Source organism: Asterias amurensis, chromosome 11 (genome assembly GCF_032118995.1).
Source record: "Asterias amurensis chromosome 11, ASM3211899v1".
NCBI lineage: Eukaryota > Metazoa > Echinodermata > Asteroidea > Forcipulatida > Asteriidae > Asterias > Asterias amurensis.
In genome coordinates, this window is record NC_092658.1 from 6,634,470 (window position 1) to 6,654,926 (window position 20,457).

General features: G+C 37.5%; 1 pseudogene; it reads left to right on the top strand.

Annotated features, from left to right (window-relative positions):
* The first annotated feature begins 1,970 nt into the window (after positions 1-1,970).
* LOC139944692 (receptor-type tyrosine-protein phosphatase T-like) overlaps positions 1,971-20,457 on the top strand; it is a 38,984-nt pseudogene continuing 20,497 nt past the window's right edge.

Here is a 20,457-nt window from a genome sequence, read left to right on the forward strand (position 1 = left end):
TCTTGCTATTTACTGCCGCCGAGTAGATTTCAGAATGCAGGAAACTATTTTAGTTCTGAAAAGAACTGTACGTCCTGTTTATTAAGTACGAGTAGACCTCTTGGTTAAAGGCAGTGTGGACACCATTGGTAATTACTCAAAATAATTATTAGCATAAAATCTTACTTGGTAACGAGCAATGGGGAGCTGTTGATTCTCTAAAACATTGTGAGAAACGGCTCCCTCTGAAGGAACATACTTTTCGAGAAAGGAGTAATTTTCCACGAATTTGATTTCGAGACATCAGATTAAAGCCAATGGACACTTTCGGTAAACAGTGTTTTCTAAAGGCCCACACTTCGTGTATTACAACTTATATATAAAATAACACACCTGGGAAAATTTAGGCTCAATCGGTCATCGGAGTCGGGAGAAAATAACGGGGAAACCCAACCTTGTTTCCGCACGTTTCGCCGTGTCATGACATGTGTTCAAAATAGCGAGAATTGATAAATGTTTTAATGTTTCCTCGAAAAGTAAAGCATTTCATGGAATAATATTTCAAGAGAAGTCTTTCACCATTACCTTCTGTAAACCCTGTAAGTCATTTGTAAATCTGTGAACTTTAATTTTTTTTTCTGTTCCGAAAGTGTATAATGGCTTTAAGAAATTGGGTTCTCGAAGTCGAACATCTGAAAGCACGCAACTTCGTGTGACAAGGGTGTTTTTTCTTTCGTAGTTATCTCGCACTTCGACGACCAAATTGAGTTCAAATTTGCACAGGTTTGTTATTTTATGCATAATTTATGTTGAGATACACCAAGTGAGAAGACTGTTCTTTGACAATTACCAATAGTGTCCAATCGGTCTTTAAACTTCACTGCAGCTGAGTACAATGTCTCAACGTTTCGACTACCCTGTTCTAGTCATCATCAGGAGACGGTCTTTTCAACTATATAAAGTAGAGCTAAATATTGCCATTGTGTATTATAAACCCTTTTCGAAACCCGAGTCTCTGTTTCGGCTTCGGTCGGACCACCCGTCGTGAATCCCTATTCCGAAAGTGCATCTCTTCGAAATCACTGACAAGGCCTGAACCGAAGCTGAAGCCGACAAGCCTTGGCTTCGAAAAGAGCACGTGCATGTGACTTTCAATCAGCTTTGTCGTCAAACGCCCCCAACGGTTGCTTTGTATCAGAAAAGAACAAATCGAAATAAAATTGTTTAAAGGTAATACTAGGCCTATTTCTAAAAAAAAAAAGTAACAAGTGATGTGACATGAACGATGATAGCTAAACACGACATCGCATACGCATGCGCACAATTATGTGGTAATTATGTGATGTTCCTTCAGGGCCACCATAGATCTGTGCGTAGAGAACGGACATGTCAGTTTTAGATATAGGAGGGGAAAAAACAAAAAAAGGCAGGCAATTAAAAGGGACTGAAAACCTAAATCTATTTTGACTTTTTATGGAATGGGCGCATTATAAATCATCAAATTATTCAGTTATTATTTTTGAGGCCCTAGTCCGGGATTCGAACCGGGGTCACTCATGGAGGAAGGAACTCCTCCATTGGTCACTGAGAGGTGAACGGCAGAGAAGGCAGGAAGAGGACATTTCAATTTAAATATCGATCTTTCCCGTATATGGTGCTCGGTGTTTGGCATGGTACCTCACTGCCTCCCATTGTGTCTGCATTATGTTCTGGGAATCTCAGGAATTCTTCAGAAGATTTGGGGGGTATACGAGGAAAAGAATGTGTTAAAGTATGAGAACAATAGGGCATTTTCTGGGCATGGAGTAGTCGAGGAACAAAAACAGCCTATATAATAATCAGCCTTTTTAAGGTATGGCAGACGCATAGTGCACTGTTTGGTTTAGGTGTGGGTATACAGACAAATTTACCAAACAAGAGAGAGTCAAATGAATGTTTACACCACAATCTCAAAATGGCTTATTCGCGCATAGTCCCAAGTTCCAGTTTTAATGTGTGCCATGGGTGGTAACTGCTTTTTAAGGCGCTCGTCTTTCACCACTGTGACCCTGGTTCGATTCCCGACTACGGCATGGATGTAAGTAGAATGACGATGTCTTGGTTTTCTCCTGTGTCACGGGGGTTTTCCCCCATGGCCCTCCCATTTTCCTCCCTCCAACACTTTCGATCACTGGCTGTAGAGTTTTTGGCCCAGGATAACCGAAACCATTTTGCAATAATAATATTGATATGAAGATTCCCCTATCTGTTTCTGTCATGCACTATTATGGAACGCATTGGTAGGTATGATTGGAAAATCAGCATGTGGTTTTCCTTCCCTTCCACAAACACACTTCCTGCCTCCCAATGACGCAGCCATTTTAATAGTAAAGTAACAACACTATACTTTTGTTTTAATTTCAGAAAGGCACACAGAGACCATTTTACACCAAGATCAACCCGAAGTTACAATGATTTGTAAACACTTACTTCTGATATTCGCTGTGCTTTACTTGCAACCAGCAAAAGGTGACACGGGAGGTAAGTTAAGAAGAAGAATGTTTGTTGTTACGTTTTATGTGTATCTTGTGGCTATAACACTTATTTTGTTTTGTTTAGTCCTTGTTTAAAAAGTGGTTTAAGTTGGTACATTCATTTGTTTGATCAATCTTCTGTTTAAAATGGCAGTAATGTCATATGTCTATGGCGTTTACGTGAGGGCTATCAAGGGCCACACTCTACACTGGATGAACACAGCCTAAATTCAAACTCAGAAACTTCTTCCATATTGCTTGCTCTCTTTAAAAGCACTGGACACTATTGGTTATTACTCAAAACAATTGTTCGCATAAAAACTTACTTGGTAACAAGGATGTTGATAGTATAAAAACATTGTGAGAAACGGCTCCCTCTGAAGTAACGCAGTTTTCGAGAAAGAAGTAATTTTCCACGAATTTGATTTCGAGACCTCAGAACTAGATTTTCAGGTTTTGAAATCAAGCATCTGAAAGCACACACTTCGTGCGACAAGGGTGTTTTTTCTTCCGTTAATGTTTCCCAACTTCGACGACCAATAATTGAGGTCAAATTTTCACAGGTTTATTTTGTTGTGCATATGTTGAGATACACTAAGTGAGAAGACTGTTCTTGGACAATATTACCAAAGGAGTCCAGTGTCTTTAAGGAGATGTTAAACCACGGTAGCAGAAACTATTCCACAGAGCAAATTTCAAAGGTCTCATAGCTAAAACAGCAGGGCCCAATTTCATAGAGCTGCTCAACGGTAAGCACTGTTTCGTGCTTACTGTAGCAGCACAAATTTGCTAAGGTGTGAACGTGTTTCACTACAGGTTAGCCATAAAATTAGGCGGTCATCTTGGGCGTTCACGGATTTACAGTGTGGGTGATTTCATTCATTTTCGTTTTATAGTAAGCACCGGAAGATTAGCATGCCCATGTCCTTTCTTGTGCCTCAGTTTAGCAGCGCTATGAAATGAAAATCGTACTAAAAATTAAGCATGAAATGAGCTCTTTGAAGTTGCCTCCTGCTGCTTATTGGTGGTAAACGACCGCGGGGCTAGTCCATTCCAGTATAATGTCTTCCTCAATTGCCTTGAACGTGAACTCAAAGTCATCCTCTTCCATAATATCATTTTGACAAATGTTTACCATGAAGAACAGAGTCCAACGTCATTGGCCGTGACCCTAAATGGAACAACTTTATATAAGTACCATTGGAAAATTACATCAGTGGTTTTGTAAAAATGCAAACTGACTGATCCTGGGCTATAAAAACAGGGAGATAGGACCCAGGTTCTGGGAAGAAAGTGAGTTGGCTCCTCTGCAACCACCTGTTGGCTTTTGATTGGAATTGATTTTCTGGATTTGAAAATGAGGATACCATACGGTTTAATTTGAATTGAATAACTGTGACTTGTTGACACTTATTATAGAAGAAATAATAAGTGGAAAGCAGTGCGTTACTGGGGTAGTGTTTAAACAGGTTCAGTTTGGAGGTTATTTCGCAATCACAGAAATATAAAATTACTTTTTTATTTTCCCTTTGAGCTGTGTACAAATTATGCCTGCAGGAAGTCGGGGCTGCTGTTGCTCTGTTGTAATGTCACAGGATTCAAGTTGATCTTTGCATACAGAATAAAGCAGCTCGTTCAATGCAATGGATACCCTTTTTTTTAAATCGTTCACTTAATTCTAAATAAATGTAGATGTACACAATAAAACTAATATCTGGTCCCGGTTTTTTTGGTTTTTTTTATGAAAAAAAAAATCCAAAGCGATGTCCCGCGTCGGAGGAATAATATAATCCTTGCAGGAATACACAATCTGAGAAGTTATAACTTCTTAGATTGTGTATTCCTGTTGCTGTAAAGTTTTCTCCAAAATGCTTTATGTCCAACACTGTTATAAGCATCTAAGCAAAGGTTTTAATATTGATTACCAAACGTATACCTTTTCTGAAAGGATGGAATATATGGTACTCAACAACACAGTGAGTGTTTTATTCGATATTTTGACAGGGACTTTCCTGAAATTTGAACTCTTTCAACATTTCCGGCTTCTACAATGACCGAGTATGACAAACAGTATAAGGCCACCGGATGTTTGGTACACCGGTTCCGTTAAAGATGCTAGGTCGAATGTTTAACCGATATGACCCGAAATGACCCGAAATTGTAGATTTAATTTCGAATAGTAATTTTATTGGTTCAAGAAAGTTATATACGTTTCCATTTAAGGTATTTCAAAAAAAAAGAACCAACAGCAGCAACTACATAAACCAATGAATAAAGGCAGTAAAAAGTCACAAACATTTTTGCAACGAGGTTGATTTTTGCCTTTCTTTGTTTTGTTGATATTTCTTTGTTTTATTGACATTTCGATGACCAATTGAGTATTGTATGTATAATGTTGGGGTACAAGAGAGAATACTGATCTTTAACAATTACCAAATGTGTACTTAAAAGACACTGGCCACTATTGGTAGAAACGACCCCCACCCCCTCTGAAGTAACGTAGTTTTCGAATAAAAAGTAATTTTCACGAATTTGATTTTGAGACCTCAGAATTAGATTTTGAGGTCTCGAAACCAAGCATCTGAAAGCACACAACTTCGTGTGACTATGGTGTTTTTTCTTTCATAGTTATCTCGCAAATTTTCACAGGTTTGTTATTTTATGCATACTGTTGAGATACACCGAGTGAGAAGACTGGTCTTTGACAATAAATTACCAGTAGTGTCCAGTGTCTTCAAAAGGCCATTTTAAGGCCATTTTAAACCGTTTGTGGATAAGTCGTACAATGTTTCTGTTTGTGAAGTGCAATGTTGCTGGCTCCCGTCTACAGGCCCAATTCAAATCCGGCCGTAGTCGTGAGAGCTTTAGTCTCGCAGGTGCAGCTGTCTAACAGTGTTACTGCCAGTAACGTTTCTCAGATTTCGTATTCCTATGAGGGAATATTCTTTCTGCATGGGCATTATTCGCTCAGGATTTTCGTCGGCGGTATTTAAAAACGCGACCACTTTTAAAAAAGAAATTTTCTCATCAGGTTAGTTTTAAATACATCTACTTTTATATGGGACAATCTTACGCTTCCGAGAAAATATGGTATAACATTGCATTGAATGAATACCTCATCGTCAATTAATTACCAGGCATTGTAGAGCGCCGTCTTTCTAGATGCATTTTCCAGGGCGCTTTGCAAAGTGAAAAAAAAGGACAAAGAGTGTACATAAATTCATGTGGAGGTTACATTGTGCAATATTGGTATTAATTACTCAAAATAATTATTAGCTAAGCATAAAACCTTACTTGGTAACAAGCAATGGGGAGAGGTTGATAGTATAAAACATTGTGAGAAACGGCTTCCTCTGAAGTGTCGTAGTTTCGAGAAGAAATAATTTTCCACGAATTTGATTTCAAGACCTCACCAAGTCCGAAGACTGGGCAGATGAGTCTAAAGCTGGATCTGTATGAGGAGTTGTATACGAAGTTGAGCTATGAGAGATCAGTTAGATCTCAATAGATGGTGTTTGCATTGGACAAGTATTTACTAATTGTTTTAATTCTTAATTTTTGTGATTGCAGATGAAGACACTGTGAGCATGACTGTTGTTGTTCATCAACCTCTTGGAGGCGACAGATTTTCCTGCTTTCTCAGCAAACCGGATACTGACGCAAGTCTCCAATATGGACGATACGTTAAAACAAGGGATAATTATAGCTTCTACACAAATTACTACAACCGTGAACCATCTGGGACCAACACTATAAGCAATTTTCCCGGGTCTCTTCGAATACGCCTTGATACCACCTACCAGAATACCTTTGGTATATTCTACTGTCGAGCAATTAAACAAGGAAGATTATTGACTACGGTCACAGCAACTGTTCTCCTTCAAAATGGTGAATATTTTACAAAACAGACCTTTCTATAAATGAACCAGGTTGGCTGGCATGGACGCCCGAATGATAGCAAAACATTCAATTTCTACCTCCATGGATTAACAGATGTTTGTATAAACCAAAGCCAACATTTCTGCAACTTTCAACAAGATTGATTGCTTTCTACACTGTGAACATAAGTTAGTCATTTTCACTAGAAGATTATAGTCCTGCCCTACGTCTGAAATTACAATAAAAGTTAGTCACAGAAGCAGATGACTAACATTAATCAGTCAATTGTGGCTGATATGTGATAAAACTTAGTCATCTGACTAAATAAAGAAACGTCTGAAATGTTTTAAAGTTAACCTCATCTGACATTCGTAATAAGTCTTCCAAAACAATGATCTTTTGTTCGTAACCAATGACTTGTTTTAAATAGCCACACACTTCATCCGTGACTAACCTTAACTTGATCATAAGTTGATTTAATTAGTAATTGAGACATGAATAGTCTAAATTAGTCGTGTTGACTAATTCATGAACACTAATGACTCACATGTTAACAGTGCATAGTTTTTCAACCAACTTACACAGTGGATAGTTTTTCAATCTTGGTTTGCAACAACTTGGACTGTGACGTTGCAAAAAAGTCTCTATTCTTGGCCCAACAGTCCATAGCACAAGTAGCATCTTATTTTATATTAGAATATAAATGCCGACATGCAACTTGGGGAAACCCTAGGATATGGACAATCAAGCTGTCGAGATGGACGAGGCAGCACAAAACCAGTCCAATATTGTAAAATTGGAGGGTAGAATATCCGCCGCATTTAGTGTTGGTCTGATTGCAAACAATTTGTGTAACAACGTTGTTTTATTTTTGGGGTAAACAAAGAAAATCTCACAAAAGGGACAGGAACGTGTGACCTCCGGATTAAGATGCTAGCACTCTATCAACTTAGCAATCTATCCCTAATGATGGCGGTATTCCTATTTTGTCAATATTTTAAGCTTGTATTTTGTCACACCTCTATTTTGAGTGGTTTTGGGTTGAACCGTTTTTTTTTTTATTATAGTTTTTTTGTTTTTTACGAAAAGGGCCTTCATGTGGATTCCATACAAAAGCATTTAAGTTGATGTGGTTCTTTGTTCAACCCCCAAATCATTTTTAGAATTTACCCAGTCAGTTTCCCTTGTTGTGGTGTATAATATCATTATCTCTATTTTGAGTAGTACAAAAATGTTCTTTGTTTTGTTCGTTCCTTCCTAACCACCAGCGGAAATTGTTCCGACTGACGGACTGTGGACGAAGACGGTCAACAAGGGCGACCAAGGAGTTGTCCTAAGCATGACTGGTATCGTATCATCTTCGAATTATTTTGCTTGGAGATTTAACAACTCGGGTATCCTGAGAACATCTTCTGCAGGTACTTACAGTTTTGGACGCGCAATAACGAAGGAAGATGCTGGTGTGTATGAATGTCATTATGAAAGAACTGACGCCAGACAGGGTCTTATTAGATTGATCGTCAGGGGTAAGTTTCCCGCCTTTTTTGTCTCTCAATTTTTTCACAAATGTTACAAAGTGGATTCCATAATTTTTTGAATATCATTATATGAATATATTATTTCATATGTTATAGTCATCATAACACCGAAATACCTTATGCCAGAGTGGGTCTTGTTAGATTGATCGGGGGTAAGTTTGCCTCCTTTTTGTCTCTAATTTTTACAAAAGTGACATTATGGATTCTACGGCCTTTTTGACGACCGTTGTGGAGACCGACATGAGTGCACTACTTGGTTTGGATGAACTGAGACAAATTTACCCGAACCTTATTGTATCATTATTGACCAAAACTTAAGTGGCTTATTTTGTTCCCATTCTCCCAAAATGGCTTGGGGTATTTGTTGGTAAGCACTACACTCTGAAAGCAAATGTTTTTTGTTTTGTTTTCGGCACTTTTGTAAACACGTGTTTTCGTGAGCTTAAACCTGCCACCATTCTCGCCACGCCCCTGTTTGCAATACTGACCAACCTCGTTCTCACTTTGGCAGAAAGTGTGCTTTCATTTTTACTACCTTATGGAGGCCAAAGAAAAAGCAAAAAGGGGAAAATAAAAGAAAATTTGTGTGTACAAAGTCTATGGGAAGATCTACAGTACAGGGACAATGGATAGAACAAAAGATGTCTCCTCAGGGATGCTAAAAAAAGGGAATGTGTGTGTGCACGTGTGTTAGATAAAACGGGGAGGTGTGGTGCAGGAGCTGCACTAATCACATACAAAACTAATTACATACAAAACTGTTCGTCCGAGATTTGGTAGCAACAGATGTTCATTGCACTAGATCTTTCTTAGTTCTTAGTTACTTATTCATTACAGGTAAATAAGTTTTACGAAAGGTCATATAGTAAGGCTTAAAAGTGCCACCACTACCTTCCATGTCATGATCATCGTACTGTTGTACAGAAACATTGACACTTGCACATTTTTGAAGAATGTTGATTAACCATTTATGTGGCTCGGATTTTAGGCACGTGGATTTGTTTTCATCATGTCCCTTTAGGGGCTCCGTAGGGATCAGGTTTCGGCACCCTTAAATTTGGATGATGTATAACTTATAAAAGTATGACAATTTTCCTCCTCGCCCCTTTTTTCAACCTGAGTGGTGACAACTTAAACAAAGTAACTTTTACTAAATTTGTCTATTTTACTACAAGCTAAAATACATCCGAACCTTCCAAAAAGCCCTACATCGGTCCTTAGGCGTTGCTGCACAATCACCCCATCACATTTGTTCGGTCACCTCCTTTGAATCATACAAGAGTGCCCTGAAAACCCACCTCTTCAAAAAAATATGTTTACAGCATTAATAATCTTGCTTGTGTGTTTCTCAAGATCATTCTGTCAAATGAAAATATGATATTTATTTGATAACGTTATAAAGCGCCTAGATAGCGATAACTTTATTAGGCGCTTTATACGTCGAACAAATTAGCTATGAATACTAAAATAATAGGTATCGCAACCGTGGATACGATCTCTTTAAGGGATTGTTGGCTCTGAAAGAGCCAATGTGGTCTCGACGTTTCGATCAGTATACTCTGCTCGTCTTCAGGAGATAATAGTATATCATTATTACTATTACTGACTTTTTGTTTGGTTCTGTATAGGTTGCCCGACTGGACGATGGGGTCCACCGAGTTGCAATAGGGTGTGTGATAAATGCTACAACGGTGGAATATGCAACGATCAAAACGGAAGATGTGTGTGTCCTGCAGGTTTCTTCGGTGAGAACTGTCTTGGAGGTATGTCACCTGATTTCACAATGACTAGAATTGGGAATAACAACTTCTTGATTTGTGTAATTCATAGTCATATTGTTAAACCAATGTTTGTATGAGAAAATTGGCTGTAGCGAGCTTGGTGTTTATATCCCTTTGTGGGAGTTTGTTAACTGGGTTTTCAGCCCCTACTTGACTTCGTGGGTTTTCCCTGGAATAATTCTCTGAGGTTTTCTCCAACTTCTAAAATGGAAACTTCTTTGTCTTCACTTTATAGGGTTTTTGCTTGATGTTCGCTTTCCTTAAAGTCCTTGACTTCACAATTATAATTAGCTAAATGAAATACAATAATTTATTTTTACCGACACTTAAAAGGTCGCAAATACATTAACTCGGGGTCCTGCAGGAGTTGATGAATTATGGGAATACAGAACACTATAGTTATTTAAGTGGGAACTATTGCGATTTCGAGATTTTTTAAAGACTGACCGTGCGATTGAAAATTTGTATCAAATGTTTTTAGTTTTGAGTCATTTTGTGTCGTTTACTCTTATTTTTTGTTCTGTTACTCATTTATTTTTTTATTTTTTCACCACAATTTCATGCTAGAAACTGAAAGAGTGCTTATGGTGGTTGGATAACCATGATAAAGTTGAGATAATAAGACAAAATGAAAGTAATTGACTAGAATAGGCAGGGAGTTTTACTTTCTGGTTATAATTGTGAATAACAAGAAAACACGGAAATTCTATATCTGGTTTTGATATATTATTGTTCAAATGAAATCATACAAACAAAAAATATCACGAATTCTCAGTAGTTTTCTTATTAGAAAGATGTGAAACTCCATTAGGTCGAATATAAAATTTAAAAAAAAATGTTTAGCGTCCTCTTTTTAAAAAAGGGAAGGAGGTCCTTTTTTATGGCACATTTATTTTTGTACAGACGGCTTGTCTATTTCTCAAGATGTTTTTTTTGGCTGAGATCGTTAAAATATATAATTTTGTTTTCGTGTAAATAAATAAAAATCTCGGAAAAACAACTTGACATTAAAAAAAAAAAAAGGAGGCGGCCTCTTAAAAGGAACTGGGTGTGGACGCTTAACATGATTTTGACCTTAGCCACCTTGTGGGAGTTTGCCGAGTTTCCTTGATGTGGAAGAAACTAGGCATGAAGTTTCATGATTTAATATAAATCAGTTTATTTTAGTTTGCTTTGTCCTATTTCGGAAGTATTGTTATCAGTGACATCCTTTTTCCCAAACTGTAACCTTGCCCACAATATATATATCAATTCTGATGTATTCATTTTTGGTTTTACCTATTGGCACCGATGTGTACTCAGTACTTTCCCGAGTTCTGTGAAAAGCCATATTACACGGGTGGGATTCGAACCCTCAACCTTAGCAATTCTAGATCAGTGTCATACCAACAGAACTCAGAGAGTACTGCGTATATCAACCATACGTGTATACGGGTGAAACCAATTAATATTCTTTGTCCCCGATTCAAATTAAACATCTATTAAGACACTAGATGTAATTAACAATAATTTCACCTTGTGATGTGAACATTGCCCATTGCTTGAAGTTTTTTATAAATAAACTTCTAAATTCGAGGTCAAGTAAAGTTCGGGAAGGAGCAAAAGGAAAGGGAATTCACAGTGGAAGAATTGCAGCAATCATAGAAGCGTAAAGATTGTAGCTATGACCTGAAGTCAAAACAATTAAATATCCCTGATGTCAAAACAATTAAATAAGTATTGTTTTTTTTCTTTCGTGTATTTATTTTTTTTATCCTTTTGTTATCGCAGCATGTGGAGAAAATAAAGCAGGGTACAATTGTGAGAACACGTGTTCAAGCTCTGCCCAGTCATGTATAGGGCAAGTATTCTGTCTACCTGATCCAATGGGATGTACATGTGGTACAGGTTTCAGAGACTACGACTGTTCTCCAGGTTGGTATTCAGTAATTGTTTCATTTTTTGGTTATTTACATCTTCGGACATTACAACTATTTTAACAAGCAGGGACCGTCCAGGGAAAGACAAAAGTAATAAAAAAAATAGAAATAAAAAACTTTCATCAAAATAGATGTGCCCTTCCAGACCAGTACAAATTCAAGAGTACAAATTCATATACTATACACGGAAATCTAAAATTGTAGTGAAAATTAAAACCAAAAGATTGAATTTTTTGTCACTAAAAATCTCCGAAATATGCAATTTATTCGAAATGGTCCCTACGTCACACGTTCTCGCTTCTCGACACGCACAATTTTAAAGACACTGGACACCTTTGGTAATTGTCAAAGACCAGTCTTCCCATCTGGTGTATCCCAACATAATGAATAAAATAACAAACCTGTGAAAACCTTTCGCTCTCGATTTGGTTATCGAAGTTGCAAGGAAATAGTGGAAGAAAAAACAATGATTTCAGATGCATGAGAAAGGCTAAAGGCCCGAAGTGTTTATTGCATTCAAATGTTTTAGCGAAAAATTACCTCCCACAACGTTACTTCAGAGGGAGCCGTTTCTCACAATATCTTATACTATCAACAGCTTCGTTGCTCATTACCGAGTAAGTTTGTGCTTCAATACATTTTGATTAATTACTAATAAGTCTGAAGAAACGCCATGAATAAATGAGAAAGAGCTATGACTGAAAAGTGTTTGATTGACGAAACCTGAAATGTTTTCAATATTGTTTATTGGTTCCATCACAATAGGAATTGTTTTAATCATTTCTGAATTGCGCATGCGTAAAACATGAAACCGAATACTTGATTTCACAATCGAAACTGTGCAGTTATTGAAGAGGCAAAACCACTTTGATATTATGAAAGTGAAATTAGCAATTTATCTGTCAAAAAGAAGTGACCAGGGGCCAATTTCATAGAGCTGCTTAAGCAAAATAATTGCTTAAACACGAAAATAGCTCGCTTATTTTACACATGTTACTGGCCAAAGTTTCATGCCATATACATTGCTTTTGACTTGGAACGTGTTAAGCTGTTGTTTACTTAGCATTACAATTGAGTGGAGTCTTGGTCGGTAATCTGATTTTACTAAGCAATGAATTTTTTGCTTAAGCCAAATTTTTTGCTTAAGCAGCTCTATGAAATTGGGCACTGAAAATGGAACAGGAAAGCATCTGAACTTTTCACACTCAAAGGCACTAGACACTTTTGGTAATTGTCAAAGACCAGTATTCTCACTTGGTGTATTCCCAACATATATGCATAAATAAACAAAGCTGTGAAAATTTGAACTCAAAATGGTCTTCGAAGTTGCAACAGAATTACGAAAGGAACAAAAAAACGCCCTTGTTGCACAAAGTTGGCGCTTTCAGGTACATAATAAAAGGCTTCAGGCCTGAAGTCCTTTCATATTATTTTGAGTGAGAAATTACCTCTTTCTCAAAAACTACTTTACTTCAGAGGGAGTCGTTTCTTACAATGTTTTACAGCTCTCCATTGCTCTTTACCAGGTAAGTTTTTAATTTGCTCATGTTGAGTAATAACCATTAGTGTCCAGTGCCTGGGCCACGTGTTAGATGTTCTACAACATAATGTTAGATTCATGCTGTTTTTCCCCGCCATAGAAAAATTCAAAATCTATCATCGAAAGCACTTGTGTTTTTAAATTTCGAACTTTCTCGATGTGTCTTCCATTTAGGATGTCCATTGGGACGGTATGGAGCAAATTGCCTGCAAGAGTGTCACTGCCTTCAAATGTCGTCTTGTGACCGTTTTACTGGGCAGTGTACGGGAGGGAGTAATGGTTGTTTGGTATCGTGGTCCGGAAACAACTGTCAAAGTAGGTCATTGGGTGACTTTAACAAATAATTGATAAAACAAAACTATTGGTAATTGCCAAAGACAAAACTTCTCACTTCTCAACATATGCATAAAATAACAAACCTGTCAAAATTTGAGCTCAATTGGTCATCGAAGTTGCGAGATAATAATGAAAGAAAAAACACCATGGTTACACGAAGTTGGGTGCTTTCAGAATGATGCGTAATTTCGACACCTCAAATTCTAAACTTGAGGTCTCGAAATCAAATTCGTGGAAAATTACTTCTTTCTCGAAAACTACGTTACTTTAGAGGGAGCCGTTTCTCACAATGTTCTATACTATCAACCTCTCCTCATTACTCGTTACCAAGTAAGGTTTTATGCTAATAATTATTTTGAGTAATTACCAATAGTGTCATCTATCTGCCTTTAAACTATGCTTTCATTTATTTTATTATTTCGCTTCGTTTTCCTGTGGTCAATTTCAATAGACTTGTGTTTTACTTGCAATCTGGTTTAAAACAGTGGCAGCTTCTTGTTACTAGCCAAGTTTTCTTCAACATAGTGTTTATCTATAAGTCTGAAGATGTTTCGTCTTTGACAAAAAGAAGGAAACAAACAGAGGTGTTATTCAGTCAGAAATTTGATGACCTCTAGAACTTTTTTTGGTTGGATAACTTCAATGTTACTTACAAATATTATGTATTTAAAGCCATTGGACCCTTTCAGTAAACACTATTGTCCAAGGCCCACACTTCGTGTATCACAACTTCTATATCAAATAACAAACCTGTGAAAATTTAGGCTCAATCGGTCATCGGAGTCAATAACGGGAAAACCCACCCGTGTATCCGTGCGTTTCGCCGTGTCATGACATGTGTTTAAAATAAATCCGTAATTCTCGCTAACGAGAATTGATATTGTTTTACTGTTATATCAAAAAGTAAAGCATTTCATGGAATAATATTTCAAGGGAAGTCTTTCACCACTACCTTCTGTAAACCCTGTAAGGTATTTGTAAATCTTTGAACTTTTTTTTCTGTACCGAAAGGGTCCATGTACAAAAACAAGTAGATCCTATACTAACGTTTTCTAAATTGGCAAATGGACAAAAAATAGCGATGTCGGCAAAACTCGTTTTAGCAATCGAGATGACAACAGGTGTCAACAAATTGTATTCCATTTGATGTGTCATCAACATGATGTATTCCATTTGATTCCAACTGAATTCAAAATCAATCTGTGTTTCCTTAAAGTCCCAGATGTTTGTGAGAATGATTATTTCGGAGAAACCTGCACAGAAAAGTGCCAGTGTGTGGACGACCAACCCTGCGATCGTGTGACGGGTCAATGCGTTAACAACCAATGCAAACCTGGATTCAGCTTAAATACTGGAAGTCTCAATTGCCAAGGTAAAGCTTCTTCTTCTTCTTCTTCTTCTTCTTCTTCTTCTTCTTCTTCCATGTAAAGTGCAGCCTTCAAATGATTGAAGATGTACGCACTGCGTGTGAGCGCACAGGAATTTGTGTGTACAACGTCTGTGGGGAACTGTGACAGGAAAAAAATAAAAAACATAAGAATGATCCACAAGGATGGATTTTTGAGAATCCTTGGTCTTTTATAAGTATTTATTGTGTACATCTGGCAAACTCATCAATGAAATAAGATATCAGAGTTATTGTATTGTATAAGCCAACCCTGGTCACAATGTCCGGGAAAGTGTTCCATGATAAGGTTAACTTCACGGCCAATACCCGGATGTTATCAACACTACAGGAAATAGGTGTGAACACAACGCAAAAAAAAAAGACAAAAAAAGGGGGGAAGGGATAAACAAACGTTCTTTAATTTTGGGTTGTAAATATCATTATTGTTTTATAGAACTTGAGGGGAAACTTGAGATTTCTCAATTATACATTTTAACTTTTTTTCAATCTACAAAAATATGCTTCTTATTTTGATCTTAGAATGCAGCGGAGGCTCTTATGGGTTGGATTGTGCCGAGACGTGTCATTGTAATATCTACGCTTGTGATAGGGTGACAGGGTCTTGTGCTGCAGGATGCTTTAGAAACTGGGCTACACCAGACTGCGTCACAGGTAAAACAAAAACAGACGTTATTCTTTATTGTAGTAACGCCCTCTGATGCTATAATTGATCATTTTGGCGCGAACTACCAACGATTGGATAGTGACTTATTTTGTGGTTGGAAATGATTCATGCGAAGGTCTTTGAACAAGGACTAGTAGAATCGGAATTTAGGAGACAATGTTTCAGGTTTTTTTGTTTGATGTTTCATGAGTTTATGTTTTGTAATTTACTTTTGACTGTTCTATGTGGCAGACTGCAGTATCGTTGTGAATGCGTCTTTACAAAATGTACACAGCTGGAAATTGAATGATTCACAATTAAATAATTTTGTAGAGACTTAGTCGACTTTAGGTCAAACATTAAAGGGGAATATTGCCTCCAAATCTCTCAAAGATTTTGATGTTTGGAACTACTTCTTATCCTTGTGTTATAATTCATGCATTAAACACATACAGTGTGTTGTAATTGATGAGCATTGATTAAAAATGTCAATTCTCCTCTTGAAATACAACCAGCAAAATCATGGTCCGCCATTCTTTGGGAGTCCGAAATTTGGGAGTCCAAAAAAGCGGACCATGTTCTGTCATGAACTAAAAAAAACATGAGGGATATTATGTGAATAATTTGAGCCTACTTGTAGCCTAATGTTTTTCAATCATTCATTTAACATGCCTTTTTTTATAGCCAAAGCGCAAAATCCGAAGGCAATTTGCTCCTTTAAAAACAGGTTTTGAGGATTTGTTAGCCAAGTTTGTTTTCTAAAACTACTAATTATTCTTCACAACGCCAATGTACTTTTGTCGAAAGATCAACGTACTGTGACAACAGACTCCTAACAGTTTCGGTATTATTGTTGTTATTTTTAACATGATAGACCTGAAGCACAATGAACTTTCGGGTAGTCTTTCTTGCCCAAAGGTTGTTTACAATTCCCCCGTCAAAAAGTTGAAGTTCCACTAACAGAGGAAATATAGCTATTTTCGTATGACTCAGATATCTAAATACTTTTAGCGAGGTAAATTTCAAATTGATGGCCCAATTTCAATGTCAAGTAACAAATAATCTAACCTCACGTTATAAAAATCACGGGCGTAAATTGTCATTGCATAATTCAATACCCTTCCAGTGAAAATAATGTCATTGAAATCAATCTAAGAAAAATGGATCTGTACATTTTTGTACGGGATGTTTGGTTCAACTTTGACTTTTTACCAAACAGGAGCCAGAGGAGCGTGGCGGGCGGTGCGGGGTGGACCTCCCTCTCGCCCCAAATGGAATCAAATGAATGGTGTTTGTGTGGATTATTCTGGTCTACTTTCGAATTATTTATCCGGCCGCATGCAGTTCGTAGAGGACGGTTTCGGGCGCTTTTCGGCGACCAACTCGAATGTTTTTCTGACACAAATTGGTTGCCTGTGTGTTTATACATTTGATATTTTTTTTTTTTTTTTTTTGAAATCCCCTGTATTGTAGTGTTTTAATAAATAGACCAACCAACAAACAAAACAACATAAACTCAATTACTTCATCAAACAAAAACAATTAAAAACATCAAACACACAAACAGATAAACAAACAAAGAAGCTAAGATGACTGTCTGACGGAACAAAATGGTTTCTAACAGAGAGGCACGTTTTGTGAATTATTTAAGATTTATCCATGATTTTCACAGTGTCTAGACATTCTAGCCATTCGGCTGTCTACTCGTCGTGCCCCTTGTCTGCACTCACCCGTTTTACATGAACACTAAAATAAGGGAACAGACTATATTTCCTCCAAGCCTCACTTTGGTAACATTGACTCGAAGTGAACGAAAAACAAGATGGCGACTGAACTATCATAATATTTCATTTACTTTACAGGTGTTAAGAGTGTCACCAACACAAAAGCCAACAGTGGGCAGTCGTCTACATTCACGTGTGTCGTGACTGGCCCAACCCCACCACCCCAGCAGAGAGTGCGTCTCTACCGCCCTCATGACAGACAACATTTTGCACTTGTGTCGAGTGACGTAATAGATCAAGAACGATTTGTTACGTTCAATGTTCAAGAAGTCTACTCGAATGATGAATACCAATGCTACATCGATCTGCCGTATGCAACTTTTTCGTATACAGCAGACATGTTTGGTAAGTTATGGTGTAATAGATGTTGCGGTTGCATCGAGGATAAAGAATACTTTTTAACTCTCCACCGTCATAAATTTCACATAGATATTACCCGCGGTAAATCTTGAATGTGTTCGTCAAGTTACCCCCAGTTAGCCCACACCCATGATAAGTTTACCATATTTGTATCATAAGAGTGACCAGATCGAGTTACCCCAGTTAGCCCGCACCCATGATAAGTTTACCCTTTTTTATCATAAGAGTTACCAGGGTTAGCCCCAGTTAGCCCACACCCATGATAAGTTGACTCTTTTTGTATCATAAGAGTTACCACAGAGTTAGCCCCAGTTAGCCCACACCCATGATAAGTTTACCCTTTTTGTATCATAAGAGTTACCATGGTAAGCCCCAGTTAGCCCACACCCACCATACAAAAGTTTACCTTTTTTTTATCATAATACGAGTTACCAGAGTTAGCCCCAGTTAGCCCACACCCTTGATTACGTTTACCCTCTTGCATGACAGAGTTACCCCAATTAGCAAATTCTTATATGATAAGTTTACCCTTTTGACAGAGTTACCAGAATAACACCTGTTAGCCCATACCCATAACAAGTTTACCCTTTACTTATAACAGAGTTACCCGAGTTAACCACAGTACCACGTGCAACGGACATCCAAGCTTTTGAAGTAACGATAACATGGGACGCGTGGAGCTCCCCGCCACTCAGTGGCGATCCACCCATAACCCACTACACCATCTACTATCGTGAATATTTGTCTGAATGGCAGGCACTCCCTAATGATATTCCAACTACAAGAACTACCGAAACAGTCAGGAATCTGATGCCCGAGATGCGATATGAACTCAGCGTGACTGCGTCTAGGGAGGGACCGGGGGGCGAAGGGCCAAGAAGCCCATCAGTGTCGGTTACAACACCGTGCTCAGGTAAGTGCTCTTTTCAAAGCCTCCGTCAAAAAGAGCATTACATACCAGTAATTTTCGTCTCCTGTTTAGCATATTACAACGTATGTATCAATACTGGCATTTACTCTCGACTCTCCTCAAAACATCGCTCTGTGATTTTCACTTTTTTTCTCTCTCAAAAACTCGACGACGACTGATGAACTGGGGCCTTTCTTTATTCACAGTGAGGGATCCATGTCATTTAAAAAAAGGGAAGGGTTTTTTACAAAAGGTGTCAATTAATTACATGGATTAATAGACAGATAATGTTATCCAATTCACATCTATTTTATTATTTTAAATTACTAGTTCCGTTGGAATCTCCTGAGATTGTATCAACACTCGGCAAGGATACCACACTGAGACAGATAACTGTTCAATGGGAGGTGAGTTTGCAACATTTGATTGATCTTCTTCTTCATCGTGTCCACACACGCTAGATGCTGTGTTCATAGCCAGAACTAAGCACAGTCTCTGGCACTTTCATTGAATTCAGCCAGGTTACCTGGGGCGGATTTTACAAAGAGTAAAAAAGAGTAACCCGTTCTTGTGGTTTTGTTTTGTTCTAATAATAATTTTTTCATCCGTGTGGTTTTTAATTGTACTTTCTGTAGTATGTGTTTCTTTTTGCGTAAATGTATTTCTATTGCGCTTTGAGGCCTAGCATAAGGCGCTATATAAATAATTTGTTACTATTACCAGTAACTGGCCATTGAACATGACTTTAGAGTTTAGAGGGAAATAACCAGTTGAAAATCACACGGTTTTTACTTTAATTTATTTGACAGGAATTGGAAGCAGTATTTCACGGCTGCAGCACAGGTCTCATGGGGTACCATATCCGCTACAGAACCGTCAGTAAATCAAGCTATGGGGAATACACAGAAGTCGGCATCACCCCAGCCATATCTTCCTTCAACATATCCAACCTAGAACCCTACACTCAATATGGTATCTCAATTGGTGCTTCCAATCGAATAGGACCAGGTCCGTGGAGCAAAGACGTCTTGGCGTACACCCCAGAAGAGGCACCTCTCCTTCCTCCGAAGGTTACTCTCATCGGTAGCACGGAAGACTCGCTGACACTTCGTATTGAGGCGACTAAACCATATAATCTGAACGGGAATATTAGTCAGTATTTAATTCAGTATCAGCAAGCTTCTGATACTGGTGAGGGTAACATCATCACTGTGAATAACACGGAGTACAATGTGACGTATGCAATACAAGGGCTCGCAGGATTAACTGACTTCAATATTAAGGTAATTATAATTACTTATAAATTATTTATTTATTTATTTCCATTTATTGTTTATCCTTAACTAACCTGTTATTTTTACTTAGTCAGATAGATAGATAGATAGATAGATACATAGATAGATAGATAGATAGATAAAAGGTTTATTGACAATAGCCATCACAGCATAAAAACTGAATTGCAACTATGACACAATATTTTATAAAGATTGAAAGGACAACATTAAGAGAACAACAACATTTATATTTACTTATTTATGTTTTATTCTTATTAGATATTTATTATTTACTATTGGTTGTATTATTATCTGCTTTTATTATTGCTTTGTGTACTATTTTATGTTAAATCTATATTAATTTTCATATTAGTGTGTACCCCAGATGTGGGGCAACAGATCTACGGATCATAGTATGTATTTGCTTTTACTGTACCTTGCCCATTTCGGGGTATATTGTCTTGTATTTTGTTTTATACTGTTATGGCAAATAAAATAATAATAATTTAGAAAAAAAGGTAATTTCTCACAGGCAACATTTAAAATTAGACAGGTTTCAGGTGTGCAGTTCTTCATTCATTTGTTGGGTTACA